General features: G+C 39.5%; 1 protein-coding gene across 17 annotated transcripts in view; it reads left to right on the top strand.

Moving 5' to 3' along the window:
- LOC307180944 (uncharacterized protein) overlaps positions 1-15109 on the top strand; it is a 622728-nt gene that overhangs the window by 158823 nt on the left and 448796 nt on the right. For all 17 annotated transcript variants that reach the window (XR_013825813.1, XR_013825814.1, XR_013825815.1 and 14 more), the window contains one exon: positions 8094-8198. The gene's annotated coding sequence lies outside the window, so the exon portion shown is untranslated. The remainder of the gene's footprint in view (positions 1-8093; positions 8199-15109) is intronic.

The raw sequence follows: 15109 nt of genomic DNA, 5'->3' as shown, positions 1-15109 counted from the left end.
CTAAAATGAAAAATGTGTGAATGTGTTAGGACAGGAGATTGGGCCTGTTGACCCCGTGTGTTTCTGTCTTTCTCCATCTCGAGTGGGAAGAACTTTTGTTGTAGGCATGCCTTAAACACCTTAAAATTGGATTACGAGAGGCAGTTGCTCTCGGAGTGAAATACGTTGATCTTGTAATGATCCGCTCTGTGTCGTAAAGGGCGCCACCGTTTACTCGCTGTGTCAGTTTGGGCGAGTCATTTAGTGTCTCTGTGCCTCATTGTTTTTTGTTTTTGTTTTGGCCGTGCAGCGTGTGGGATCTTAGTTCCCTGACCAGGGATGGAACCAGCATCCCCTGCACTGGAAGCACGGAGTCTTAACCACTGGACCACCAGGGAAGTTCCCCTCCATTGTTTTTTAATCTATAAAATGAAGGCGATAATAACTGCAGTTAGCTCCGAGAGTTGCTGTGAGGAACAAATGCATATGTAAAGTAACTGCACACTGCACAGCATGTGGTGAGTGGTAGTTGTGATTCACTGTTTTTTTGAAAGTCCTAAGCTGACCCCGGAGTGGGCGGTGAGGAGCAACGTAGGAAGGAGCCTGATCTCCCAGAAGGAAGCTGTTCTTTGTCTAGTGATAGACCACATCTGGATACACTTCCAGATGTGGAGGGACCTAGCAGGGTGGAGACACCAAAGACCTATGTGTTACTTTTGAGGAGACACATGCTGGTAGAAGTAGTTTGAATACTGGAATAATAAAGATATTTTGATAATTTGTGGAAACCATGGGAACAGATATTTGAAACTGAGCCTATACCGCATATCCCCGTAAGGAGAGTTCAGCAGACACCCAGATCCACATCTGGTCCCGCTGTCTTTGGCTGAGTTACTGTATATGTAGGCACAAAACAGTCACTCTTCTCTCACTTGGCTTCATCATGAGCGCAGGTCAACCTTTATCACTCAGTGTACACCTTTGTGGAAGGTTTATTTAACTCATGAGAATTGTTCTCTTTTAGTCAAGGTGGAATGCTTTGGTGACTTATTAGTGGAGTGTGAGAAAGTTGTCTTGTCGGAAGAAAGATGGCAGGTTTTTAATAGGATGAAACCTGAGAGAACAGTCTGGAAAACACATTAATTGAAGCGTTTCCAGACTCCTTGATATGTTGCTCATTAATGCATGCTTGTATCTTTCATTTCCCACATGAGCGTGAGCTTTGGAATGCTTTATAGAATAGTCGGACGCAAAATAAACGAGTTTAAAATTACGTCCATGTTTGTAAATGTCAAAATAGTACATTGAACAGTTTGGTTAATTAAAAAGTCTACATCGGGACTTCCATGGTGGTGCAGTAGTTCAGAATCTGCCTGCCAATGCAGGAGACACGGGTTCGAGCCCTGGTCCGGGAAGATCCCACATGCCGCGGAGCAACTAAGCCCGTGCGCCACAGCTACTGAGCCTGAGCTCTAGAGCCCGTGAGCCACAACTACTGAGCCCGCATGCCACAATTACCGAAGCCCACGTGCTTAGAGCCTGTGCTCTGCAACAAGAGAAGCCACCGCAATGAGAAGCCCGCGCACCACAACGAGGAGTAGCCCCCGCTCACCGCAACTAGAGAAAGCCCCGCAGCAAGGAATACCCAATGCAGCCAAAAATAAATAAATCTGTTTTTTAAAAAAAGTCTGCATCTTCTAAATGAATATTAAAAGCTGTTTATGAATCGAAAGAGCGAGTTCCTGAGAGCCACAGAAGTATGTATGACACTTGGAGAAGAACAGGAAGAAATCTGTTTGCGAATCATAGCCTGTTCGAGCCAGACGGAGCATTGAAGGTTCTCCAGTCTAGACTTCTCAATTTACAGATGAAGAACCTGAGGCCCGGGCACTTCCATCATCATGATCACATTCAACACAGCTAATTCCTCTTCCCAGTCGGGACTAGACCCCAGATCTTCCAGTTTTCAGGTAACACATTCTTTCTAGTTCCCCACAGCAGTCAGACCAGTAGTTGGGTGTATGTCTGTGCAAAGCAGGGTTTTAGAATAGAGATCGGACTTGATGGGTTTCCTGCGAGTCTCTTTACGGTAGAGTGTCGCACATGGAGGCTGGCTGTGCCTGGGGCATTTTTCATCTGCCAGCAGACCTGGTGGCGACTCAGTTTGGGGGCATACTCAAGGGAGTTAGGGGGATGGCAAAGTTTGGCAGCCATGGAAGCAAAAGCTCCTGTTCTGAAACAGACCTTAGAACATTTGCCACTGGAGAAATCTCAAGATTTTCCGTTCTGTGATTGTCAGCCAAGGAATTGCATTGGGGACTTTGTCCCAAAGGCCGAGGGAGGCTGGGCCATGAGGCATTTGTAATTGTGGGCATATTTCTCAGTACCACCAGAGAATGGCCAGAGTTAGGACCCAGACTTCATCCTGAAAGAGGAAAACACATGTTGCCAAAGGGAAATGGCTATTCTTAAACTGTGGCTGATGGATTCTGGGGGTAGAAGCAGCATCAGCAGGCCTTGAGATGAGCTCCATAAATGGTCCACCAGCTGCTAGCATTCTCGAGCCAGGGGTGGGGAGGCAAATGCAAAAATCAGGTCAGCTTCCAGCATAGACCTTCCTGCTCTGTGACGTGGTTGGACCAACTTTGGGAATCTTCCAGGAAAATTTTGGGTGCTTCTGTTGTTGGAAAATATGGGGATTTTTTAAGGTGATAGAAATCCAAAAACTTCCAACCTCAAGATGGGCTAGCTAGTTAAGTATTTTTTCTCCTCCTTACGGAATAAAAAATGCTGAACCAGCAGAATATTTTCCATGCTGGACTATGATTGTTTCAGAAAATCTATTATTGGACAGTTTTGAGAATTGTGATTAGAGAGTGAATGGTTGCTGGTCGGCAGCTGTCTCACCAGTTTCTTCCCTTGGAATTAAAGTCTTTCTGAAAGAGATTTACTTAGGGATAACCAAGTAATCTCGAGGATGATCAATTCACTTCCTGAGGCATGAAAAACATAGATGAGATGATACGTCATCCTTCTATTTCACTCCATATTTAATGTCCTTTTGTCATTCCCCTTTTCCTATAGGCTGAAATTCAAAATCCTTTGATCATGATTTTCAAGGTCCTTATCAATCTGATCAAAGACTGCCTCTCAGGACCTCTCTTCATTGCATCCCCAAACCTCTATATAATACCAGCAGTCATACAATGTTACTTTCCTCTAACAAACATGCCTTTTTCTCCCTCCATGCCATGTCCCATGCTCTTTTCTCTAACTCAAATACTGTCCCCTTTGTCCCCTCGTATTCCTTTTTCAAGGGCTACGGCAAGTCTTTGAGGATTTCTCCGATATTAGTAGTAGCTACTATTATTCCGTACCCCCTCTATGCCAGGCATTGGCCAAGTGATTTTTCTCATTTAAATCTCACTGCTCTGCCTATTCTACTGATGAGAGCCTTGAGGCTCAGAAATGTTAAGTTTCTTTCCTAACATCACACAGCTTGTAAGGGGAGAAGTCAGAATTCAAACCAAGTTCTGTCTGACTTCAAAGCTCATGGTCTGAATTGGCCTGCCTACTACACACGCATACATACCACTCTGTCACCCCTCAGCCGAGTGGGTGATTCCCTCCTCTGTGCGTGTACAGCCCTTCAGTCATTCCACTCTTATGCCATTTATCTGTTTGGGTTCTTTACATATCTGTCTCCCCTGCTAATCTGTGAGTTCCTTGAGAACAGTGACCACTCGTATTCATCACGTAGCCCCAGGACCTGAAAGTGTGCTTGGCACTGACTAGATGCTCAGTAAACATTTGATGCTCTGAGGGTTACAAACAAGACCATATCAAATATCTCCACCCAGAGGAACTCATTATCTATTCAGGGAGACTAAACACACTCATGTGGAACAAAATTGCAAAAGAGGAATTGTGCTCTGTCACTAAATGGGTGCAGAGCTCTAGAGAGGATGTCAGTGTGTCTGTCTAGATTTGTGTCCCTTTTGTCTTGGGCTGAGACAGGTGAGAGGCTCAGGGAAGTGAAATCCAAGGGCTGGGTAGGTGATTGGAGCCAGTGATGAAAGCCACGGATGTCACTTCTCCTAAGCGCCAGCATGGCTGCAGTGAACGTGACTGCTCGGGGCTGTGCCTCCAGGATGGGGACCCTGAGAACCACTGAGCTCCTGACTGGTCACCTGCAGACTCTGGAGAGGGAGCCCTGCAAGCTGGCCTGGGCAGAGGGGACCCAGTGTGGGCAATGGGGACGTGGGCTCTGGAATCAGCTGGCCTCAGTTTGAATCCAAGTCTGACTCTTTGGTGACCTTGTGATTTTCACTTTGTCCCTCAGTTTCCTCACCTGTAAAGTTGGAGATAATACTAAAACCTAGCTCACAGACGCGTGGAGGAGGTTAAATAGGTAAATAGATGTAAAACACGTAAAACAGTGCTGGCATGTGTTTGCACTTTATCGCTGAGCTTGATTTTTTTTTCTCCAACCTCTAGGCTCATGTATCAAAGGTATAGATACCTTTGATATGTATGTATGATATGTGTGTATGATACAAAGGTATGTATCAAAGGTATAGAATGAAGCCAGGCTTGCCAAGGGTCAGTAGTACTGCCTTATTACTTTTTTTTTTTTAATCTTAGTTTCCCTTAAATTGATATTGACTAAAACGTGAGCAAGTGACACCCACCACAGTGAAATCCCGATACATGGATGTCAATAAACTTTGGAGCTAGAAAGAGCTTAAGAACTCATTTAATAAAATCCCTTCTCTTTAACCATAAGAAAAGCAAGGTCCAGAGAAGTCAAGTGGCTTGCCCAAGGTCACACAGAAAATTAATGGTAGAATTAGGACTAGACCCAGTCTATCATTTATTCAAAGATAGAGGAAATCTTTGCAAAAGAAATTTCTCATCCACAAAGTGACACTAATTTAGACATATTTACAGTAGTCAGGGCAGAGATCTATGGTCATGACAATGAAACAGGACATGCCATTTTCCTGGAACCACCCTCTCTTAGGAGAAGTGTTCAGATTTCATGTCAATTAAGTAACTTTCTTGGGTGATGGTTCAAAATTGAACTATTGTGTCTCAATAGGGGAAGAATCTATATCAAGCAATGAAATTATTATTGTGAGTTGTTCTAAATATGCTGATTTTGTTATTGTTGTTGCTACAGTGGGTTTCAGGATTATTTATTATTTTAAATATTTATTTATTTGGCTGCTCCGGGTCTCAGTTGCGGCATGTGGATCTTTAGCTGTGGCATGCGAACTCTTAGTTGCGGCACGCATGTGGGTTCTAGTTCCCCGACCAGGGATCGAACCCATGCCCCCTGTGTTGGGATCACAGAGCCTTAGCCACTGGACCACCAGGGAAGTCCCTACAATTATTTATGAAAACTAGATTGGGGTGATGATATACTTAAATAGAGTAACCTAAAAAAGAGACATTTTAGAAAATTCTAGGTGGAAGATTAAGAACATGTGCATATTATTTGAAAGATCGTTTGCTTGTTAAACAGTCAAGTGCTGCTGAAAGTAAGGGCTTGGATTTTAAATTACCCACCCTGAAGATACTATTCCGAAGCTTATCATAATGATGCTAAATTCAATATTAAGATAATGTTGCAGCTTTCATTGCCACGGAGATCATGGGACTCCAGCAGACTGCTCTGTTGCTATCAATACAGGAAATACAAACTTACATACGTATCTTATGATGTAAATTGGTTTTTGTAATTATAAAATGATATATGCTGTGGTTTAAAATTTAGAAAATATACACAAATTGTAAAGAAATTAAAATTCATCTAGAATCTCACCACCCAGAGGCAACCATCGCTTATATTTTGGTGTACTTTTCGACAAATACTTTTTAGTACCTCCCATGTATCAGGCAGGTCCTGTTCTAGGTGCTGGAGTTACAGCCACGAACTAGGCCAAGATCCCTGCGTCATGGAGCTTATATTCCAGCGGTAGGAGGCAGACAGTAAAGACAGATGGTTAAGACAAATTCACATGAATACAAGCGCTCTGAATAAAACAGGACAACAGAATAGAGCAGTGGTTCTCAAGTGGAGGGTACCTCAGAATCGCTTGAAGGGTTTGTTAAAACACAGATTGCTGGGGCCCACCCTCAGAGTTTCTAATTCAGGGTTCGGAGTGGGTCCTGAGAATTGGCATTTCTAACCAGGTGCCAGATGATACCCATGCTGCTGGCCCCTGGGGTGGGGAGGAGTGGATATTTTCGACAGAATGGTCAACAAAGGATTCTGAAGACATGAGTTTAGACATGAGAATTTGAGAAAGAAGCCAGACAAATAACAATGAGGAAGAAGAGGCTTTGCTAGAGGGATGGGAAAGTACAAAGATGTGAAGACTGGAAGGGGCTTGTGTGTGCTTGAGGGAAAGAAAGGAGAGAAGGCCAGTATGACTGACACATAGCACATGAATGAATGACTGGTTGAATGGGTAGTTTGGTCTACTTCATGGTCATCTCTTCTGTTCTCTCTAATTGCTCTTTCAATTTTTGAGCAAATGCAGCAATGTTTTATCTCTTTGGGAAAGTCCCTAGTTGTTTTTTACAAATACATGAGTAAGAAATGTGAGGAGCCTATAGTAATAAGTATTTATTTTAATAGCTTTTAGTTCATTTTCTAATTATGATCATAAAATACATGAATAAAATAATTTCTCATCTTCTTTTCTAATAGTTATATTTCTTTTAACCATTTCATGTGTTAATGTCTTGATTATATTTTCAAAGCAATCCTTTTCAAAGCAATCCTCTAAATCTTTCCTGATTTAATTTTCACCACTAATCATAATGTTCAGATCCAAATAGAAAGTATTCTTCTCTATCTTATTCTTTAATAACCATGAAAAATGAACATATAAAAGATGTTTAACCTCATGAATATAGTAATGCAAATGAAAACAATAACAAATACAGTTTTTCACTTATCATTTAGCAAAAATAAACAAGATTGATATACCCAGTTGCTGGCATAGTTTTGGGACAACAGATAGTCGTATTCTGCTATATATATATATATATATATATATATTTTTTTTTTTTTTTTTTTTTTTTTTTTGCGGTACGCGGGCCTCTCAGTGCTGTGGCCTCTCCCGTTGCGGAGCACAGGCTCCGGATGCACAGGCTCAGCGGCCATGGCTCATGGGCCCAGCCGCTCCGCGGCATGTGGGATCTTCCCGGACCGGGGCACGAACCCATGTCCCCTGCACCGGCAGGCGGACTCTCAACCACTGCGCCACCAGGGAAGCCCTCTGCTGTATTTTAAATATTCTGAATGTTTAAATTTAGTTTTCTTATTAACTCAGTATTTATTCATTAGGGAGTTGTTTTTTTTTTTTTTTCCCCAAACATGTAGGTAGGTTCTCTTTTAAATGTGCTGCTTTTATTTTTACTACATTTTAGTCAAAGAATTCCACCTATGCATTCTTCCAGTTTTCCAATTTACTGAGTATTTTTAGTGGGGCCTAGTAAGCATATTTCTGTTCACGTAAATATAATATTTATATCATATTTATATTCTACAAAATAGGTTGACAGTGTTTGTATTGTATTCGTTCATACATATTAATTATATTATTTAGATATTCTGTATCAGAGGTCAGCAAATTAGGGCCCACAGGTGAATCTGGATAGCCACCTGTGTTGTAAATGAAGCTTTATGGGAACCCCGCCATGCCTGTTCGTTCATGCATTACCTTCTGAGTGCTGTCATGCTACAACAGCAGAGTTGCATGATGCCTGCAAAGCCTAGAATATTTTCTATTTATTGGCCTTTTACAGAAACAAATTGCTGACCACTGTTCTCTATCTTTTCTTGTCCCTTTTGATCTGATTATTTATCAGAGTAGAGATGTTTTAAAAGGCTGTAGAAATTACAGTTTTGTCAATTTCCTCTCATATTTCAACAGATGCCGATTGTATATATTTGCCACATAAAAGCCGTGACTATAAAAATGACCCTCTTTGCCACATTTAATACCTTTTGTCTTGCAAATGATTTTATTACTTCTATATGTAGTTTATGTTTGCTTGGTAAATCTTTGCCAACCTTCTTATTTTTAATCTATCTCCAGTGCCCTGGAAGCAGAACGCGGCTCCCAAGAACAAGGAGAGGAGATTCCACGCTGTAGTCCTCAGTTCAGGCTTCCAGCTCTCTGATAGTGGGATGTGCGGTGTGGGTAGGTGAAAGCTTCTTTCCCCACTCCGAGTGTGATCATGTTTCAAAGGGTTAGGCATGAGTTGGCTTCTAATTGTACTATTTCAGTTGGGACCATCTGTTCTAAGAGTAATTCTTTTTGGAGATTAACATATTATTTATTGATAGCCTTAGCTTACAGACCTGTTTTAACTTTGCAGCTTTTCATGTGTTATTTTGAATTTAATATTTTCAGTGGGAGGATGGATGAAGGAGGTAAATTAGGGACAGTAGATGGTTATATCACAACTCACAATCCCACTTGAATTTTTAGAAATACCTAAATGGTGACTAATTTTGATTAAATCAGTTTGACACTTTTAAGCTGGTATTGCTTTTATATAGCTCTGAACGTGGCATTCATGGCTTCTTTAAGTGTGCGTTCAGCTCTTACTATGTACCAGACACTGCTAGGTGCTGGGATATAACCTTGAACAAGACTAGATCACTACTTAGAGAAGCTCAGAATATAATGTGGGAGACAGACAAGAAATTGACAAGTTCAACAGTATGATTTTGCAGTGCTTACTTATTTAATCTGGACTTCTAAAAAATACATTTTTATTGAAATATTTAATTTATATAATTACTCTCTATAGAAAGGATAGCTTTTTCAACAAATGGTGCTGTAATAACTGGATTTCTACTTGGAAAAAATTCAGCTTTCACAAAAATTAACTCAAAATGGATCACAAACCTAAATGTAAAATGCAAAACTATAAAACTTCTAGAGGATAACACAGGAGAAAATCTAGGTTACCTTGGGTTTGGTGATGGTTTCTTAGATACAGTACCAAAGGCATCACCTGTGAAAGAAAAATTGATAAGTTGGATTTCATTAAAGTTAAAATCAAAAAAATATCTCTACTCTTGGCTCAGATTTTTATACTTAGCTAAAAAATTAACATTTCAAATCATGGCATGGTGGTGTCTCCATTCAGCCAAACATTCAGCTCCTTCTGTGTCATCTTTGCTCTGCAGTGTTTGTGCAATTATTATTTTTAAATATTTAAGTTTATACTTATTTTGTTAGAAAAGTAGAAGCATAGATTTCATCATTTAGTAAAATTGGTAACAGAAATCATCAAGCATGCTGAAAGCTGTGATTCTTAAGTTTTCATTAGATGCTCATTGTGTTAATTTGAAAAAAAACCCAAATTCATAATGTGAAAAAACACAATACACAGAAATTAGTACGGAATAAGTCATAGGCTTAAATGTAAAATGCAAAACTATACAACTTCTAGAATAAAATATGAAACTCTGAGTGACCTTGGATTGGATGATGAGTTTTTAAACAGCAAAAGTATGATTCATGAAAGAAAAACTAAATAAATTTAATTTCATTAAAACAAAAACCCTATTCTGTGTGAAAAACACTGCTAAGAGAATGCAAAAACAAGTCACAGAGAGAAAAACATTTGCAAAACACATTTCTAATAATGGACTTGTGTTGAAATTTTGCAAATGATTAAAACTCTACAGTAAGAAAACAAAAAACCCAATTTAAAAAATCACAAAGATCTGAACAGACACCTCACCAAAGAAGATATATAGATGGGTACAGATGGCAAATAAGCAGATGAAAATATTTGTCATTAGAAAAATGCACATTAAAACAACAGTGAGAAACCACTACACACCTATGAGAATGGCCAAAACCCAGAACACTGACATAACAAATGCTATGAGGATGTGGAGCGACAGGAACTCTCATTCATTGCTGGTGGGAATGCAAAATGGTGCGGCCACTTTGGAAGACAGTTTGGCAGTGTCTTCCAGAACTAAGCATACTCTTACCTTACAAAACAGCAATCACGCTCTTTGGTATTTACCCGAATGAACTGAAAACTTACGTCCACACAGAAACATGAACATAAATGTTTATAGCAGCTTTATTTATAATTGCCCCAAACTGGGAGCAATGAAGATGCCCTTCAGTAGGTGAATGGATAAACAAACAGTGGTACATCTATATAATTGAATATTATTCAGTGATAAAAAGAAATGAGTTATTGGGGACTTCCCTGGTGGCCCAGTGCTTAGGACTCTGCGCTTCCAACGAGGGGGTGCAGGTTCGATCATCCTAAGGGAACTAAGATCCCACATGCTGTGCGGCATGGCCAAAGTAAAATAAAGTAAAATAAAAATTAAAAAAAAAAAAAGAAATGAGCTACCAAACCAGGCAAAGACATGGAGGAAACAATGAATATTACCAAGCGAAGAAAGCCAGTCTGAAAAGGTTCACACTATGTGATTCCAACACTAATGACATGCTGGAAGAGGTGAAACTATAGAGATAGTAAAAAAATCAGCGATTGCCAGATATGGGGTGCAGTGGGGTGTAGTGGGAGAAGGGATGAAGAGGCGGAGTGCTGGGGATTTCTAGGGCAGAGAAACTGTTCTGTGTGATACCCTCACAGTGGACCATGCATTTGGCAAAACGCTTAGAACTGTGCAACCCAAAGGGTGAACCCTAATGTAAACTATGGACTTTAGTTAGTAATAATGTATCAATATTTTTTCATCAGTTGTAACAAATGTTCCATACCAACGTGACAGGCTGATAAGAAGGGAAATTGTGGGGGGATGGAGTAGGTGGAGAGTGAGTACAGAGCTGGAGAAACTAGACTGGAAAACAGAAAACCGGGGTTCAAGTTTTGGTTCTGCCGTTTAGGTGGTCTTTTGCCTGGGTTAGGCCAAGGCATTTGGATGCAGAAGATGGGTACCACTGTCAACATGTAAGAAAGTTCCACAAGTATTATACATCCCTCAGACTCTTTTAAAGTTCCTTTGATTGCAGAAATAATACATGTTGCTTTCAAAGAATTTCATGAAGACAGACAATTCCAAAGATGAAGATAAAAATGATCTGTTTTTGTACAGCCCAGAGATAACTACTATATAGTTTTTGGTTCAGCGTTTTATTTTTTGTTTACCCTTAAATATGCATGTATATAATTTAAAGATAAAATCGAGGTCATAATATCCATATTCTTTTGTTTATATGTTTCTTGAGTAACATTTTTAGTTGACTGAAAATTATCTAGTGCATGGATATAATTGACTACCCTCTTATTGTTATGTATTCAAGCTGGTTCCAGTTTTTTGGCTATTGTAGATAATGCTGTGATACATATATCTGTGCTTGCATATTGTTTGGAATTTAGAATTATATTTTTCAGATTAATTCCTAGCACTGGAAATATGGATAGAGTGGCAAACTTTAACTAAACAGAGGCAAATACTGTCTTTTTAAATATTAACTCGTAAGATTTACATATGGAAAAACAGACATGTTAGCAACACAGCGCCTTCTCTTTGCAGACCCTTGGTTGTCTTTTCCCCTGAGAAGCTGGTATTTATTTGGCGGACACGGAGAATATTGGACATAATCACATCCCCTCTCCGCATTGGCTGCTCTGAATCTTAGACATCTAGGTTATGGAGTTTCATAATATTTTGGATGTTACCCTCACTCCAGGCTTGGCTTCAACTTGCTTTCCCACACAGTTAATTTTGTCTCAACTTATTTTTACATGTGTTTGATACTGCTATACTATGTGCGTGCATATTCTTAAATGTCCTGAATTCTCTTGGGAACGTGTGAGGAACGAATACATAAAAAATAAATGAATGACAATCTTTATAATTGTAAATCAGTGCAGATTTCATCAGAAAGAATGATGTGTGGAATGAGGATCTCATTAGTAATATAATTTTCTTTCGAATACTCAGACTGTCTTTTATTTGGTACAATTTTTATTGGCTAATTCTCAGCATTATTTCCAGTTTGCCTTATCATTATATTCTTCAAGGGTTCAGGCAGGCCAAGTGGTGTGAATGTCTTGTTCTACTAGGATTTATGGGAATAAATGGCATGCCGTGAGAATATGCTCCAGAAGTAGAAATAGCCAGACGTGTTCATTTCTCTTTCTATTGGCTGACTGTAGGTAATAAAATATTGAAAAATGTACAAATTTAAGCAGAGAAAAATGTTAACTGCCCAAATGTTAGTAGTTACTGATGAAATGGCATGTGTAATGGTGTCTGTCGAGAGGGTGATTCTGTAAAGGACAATTAGTCTCACCAGAAAACACTTATTGAAATTTATCTCTGGTGAAATGAACCTGAACGTATCACATGAATTGTATTTGACATTTAAATTTGATTGGAAACTGCTGATCTGAAGAACAGGCAGATTATAGGTGTGGACTTAGCAGTACTGATCAGATGTTCACTGGCACTTTCTGGTAACAAAATTCCCTCAGGACAAGAAACACCATATTTATTAAATTTAACAAACGTACAGAGCAAATGAATTAACTTGCACGTCTTATGTACCATATACACGTCAACTGCTAGACTCCTCAGCAGATATGTTTTCTGTTTTGAAAGCATCACTTTTTACTGACTTTCTTCATCAAAGGACTCACGATTAAGGCTTCTGCCTCATTTCCTTCAACCTTGAGCATCAGCTTCCTTGACAGTAAAATAGGAATATAAAAGATTAACTTTGCCCATTTCTCTAAGTAGTTAGGAGGGCAAGAGTTTGACAATGGATTCCTTTCAGAAATGTGAGAAGACAGCCTGTAACATATGTATATATCTATATAGATATAGATCTATATAAAAATAGATATCTACATGTATCCTATTGCTTCTGTCTCTCTGGAGAACACTGACTGGTACAGATGGTACTGTGCTATGTATCTTGTCTTTTGGGGTTTTTTCTTCCTTTTTTTTTTTTGCCTGCACCGTGCAGCTTGTGGGTTATTAGTTCCCCAACCAGGGATCGAACCCGCACGCTCGGCAGTGAAAGCGCCGAGTCCTAACCACTGGACCGCCAGTGAATTCCTAATGAACACATGTGAAAGGCACGAAAGGTTCTCTAGGACATAAAAGCAGGGATCGCTGAGGTGGTGAGTGCATGCATATTTAATTTCACCAAACCCTGCTGGCTCGCCCTCCAGCATGGCTGTCCAGGCTTCCACTCTCTCAGCACTGCATGGCGCTTTGCATTACCCTATGCCCTCTCTAAGACATGACGTTATCTCCCTTTTCATTTTTTCCATTCTGATCGGTGTCACTCAAATGGTATCTTATTGTTTTGATGGTTTTTCCCAAGGTTGAGTGCCTCTCCACATTTCCGTTGCTCCCATCTGTGAATTGTCCTTTATAGTCCTTGCCCATTTTTCTATTAGATTTGATGTCTTTTTCTTATTAATTTGCACAAGTTCCCTGTATACTTTAAATATAATCCGTTGTCAAAATTTGTCTTTGCTCCCTTCATTGACCAGACATCCTCCATTTTGATATAGTTAAATAGAAGTTTTATTTGCAAAAATTATGGTTAGTGCTTTTGGGGTCTTGGTTCAGAAGACTTTCTTTAATATTAAGGTCAAAAAAGAAAGTCTTCATTTATTTACTTATATTAACTTTACATTTATGTCATTAGTTCATATTACAGGTCAGTTTCCTCAATATCATGTACTAAACATCCTTTTCCCATTTATTTGAGGTGTTACCTTTATCATAAATCTGGTTCTGATCTCTCTTTTCTCTTCCTTTCATCTGTTGTTTTGTGTATCTGTGTCAGAACTACACCATGTTTGTTACTGTGCCATAGTGGTAGTTAAACTAATAAGTTGATATTTTAATATGTACCAGGCAACATTCCAAGTACTTTACCTATATAAACTCATTTAATTCTCACAACAATCTGTGAGATAGGTACTGCTATTATCCCCATAAAATAGGATGGAAAATGGAGGCACAGAGAGGTTAAGTAACTTGCACAAGGTCACACAGCTAGGTACAGGTAGAACAGAGTTTTCAGCCCAGGTAGTCTGGTTCAACAGCTCGTGCTCTTAACCCTTTTTGTTTTGTTTGTTTTCTTTTCTTTCAACTTTCTTATTTTGAAATAATTATAGACTCACAGGAATTTGTAGAAAAGATGTACAAGGGGCCCCATGTATTCTTCACCTTCCTCCACCAACATCAGCACCTCACAGATTTGTAACAGGGAAGAGCTAAATCAGACTCCAATGTTCCCTCTGTTTCTTTGACTTTAACCTTTGCTTTTCGTTGCTTTTGTTATTATAATCATACATAATGGCTTGCCTCAGGGAACCCTGCCTGAATGTTAAACTAAAGTGCCTCTGTTCAACTCACAAGAAGACAATCTGACCCCGCCCACCTGTGGATGGCTGTAAGAAAGAAGAAATTAACACATACCCTCCCCGTGGCTGGCCATTACAGGGGATATTTGCAAAACTTATGGCCTTTTCCCTTTACTTCCCCATCTCCTCCCTCTCTCTGTGCCATAAAAGAAACTGGCATCCAAGTCCTGATAAGATGGTTTTTCACAGACACTAGTCTGCCACCTTCTCAGTCTGCCGGCTTTCCAAATAAAGTCGTATTCGAGCCTCAACACCTCATCTCCGATTCATTGGCCTATCGTGGGGCGAGCAGAGCGAGCTTGGACTCGGTAACAGATCTAGAGTGAAACATCAACACTATGATGTTGACATTGGAACAATCCATAGTTTACTGAGTTTTCACCAGGTATACACACACTTGCACTCTGCGTGTGTGTGTAGTTTTATGCTTTTTAAAATTAATTAAATTTTTTAAATTGGAGTATAGTTGCTTTACAATGTTGTGTTACTTTCTGCTGTACAGCAAAGTGAATCAGCTATATGTAGACATATATCCCCTCTTTTTTGAATTTCCTTCTCATTTAGGTCACCACAGATAGTGCTCTTAACCCTTAATGGCAACTTGTTTATCCAGTATACCCCAATACCCAATGGGTATTAGTTTAGTATAGTATTAGTATTATATAGTAAATAAGTTCAATATTATGGTTTATAAGGTATATATATATATATA

Source organism: Stenella coeruleoalba (genome assembly GCF_951394435.1).
Source record: "Stenella coeruleoalba genome assembly, chromosome: X".
NCBI classification, from domain to species: Eukaryota; Metazoa; Chordata; class Mammalia; order Artiodactyla; family Delphinidae; genus Stenella; species Stenella coeruleoalba.
This window is presented reverse-complemented; position numbering and strand designations above follow the sequence as displayed.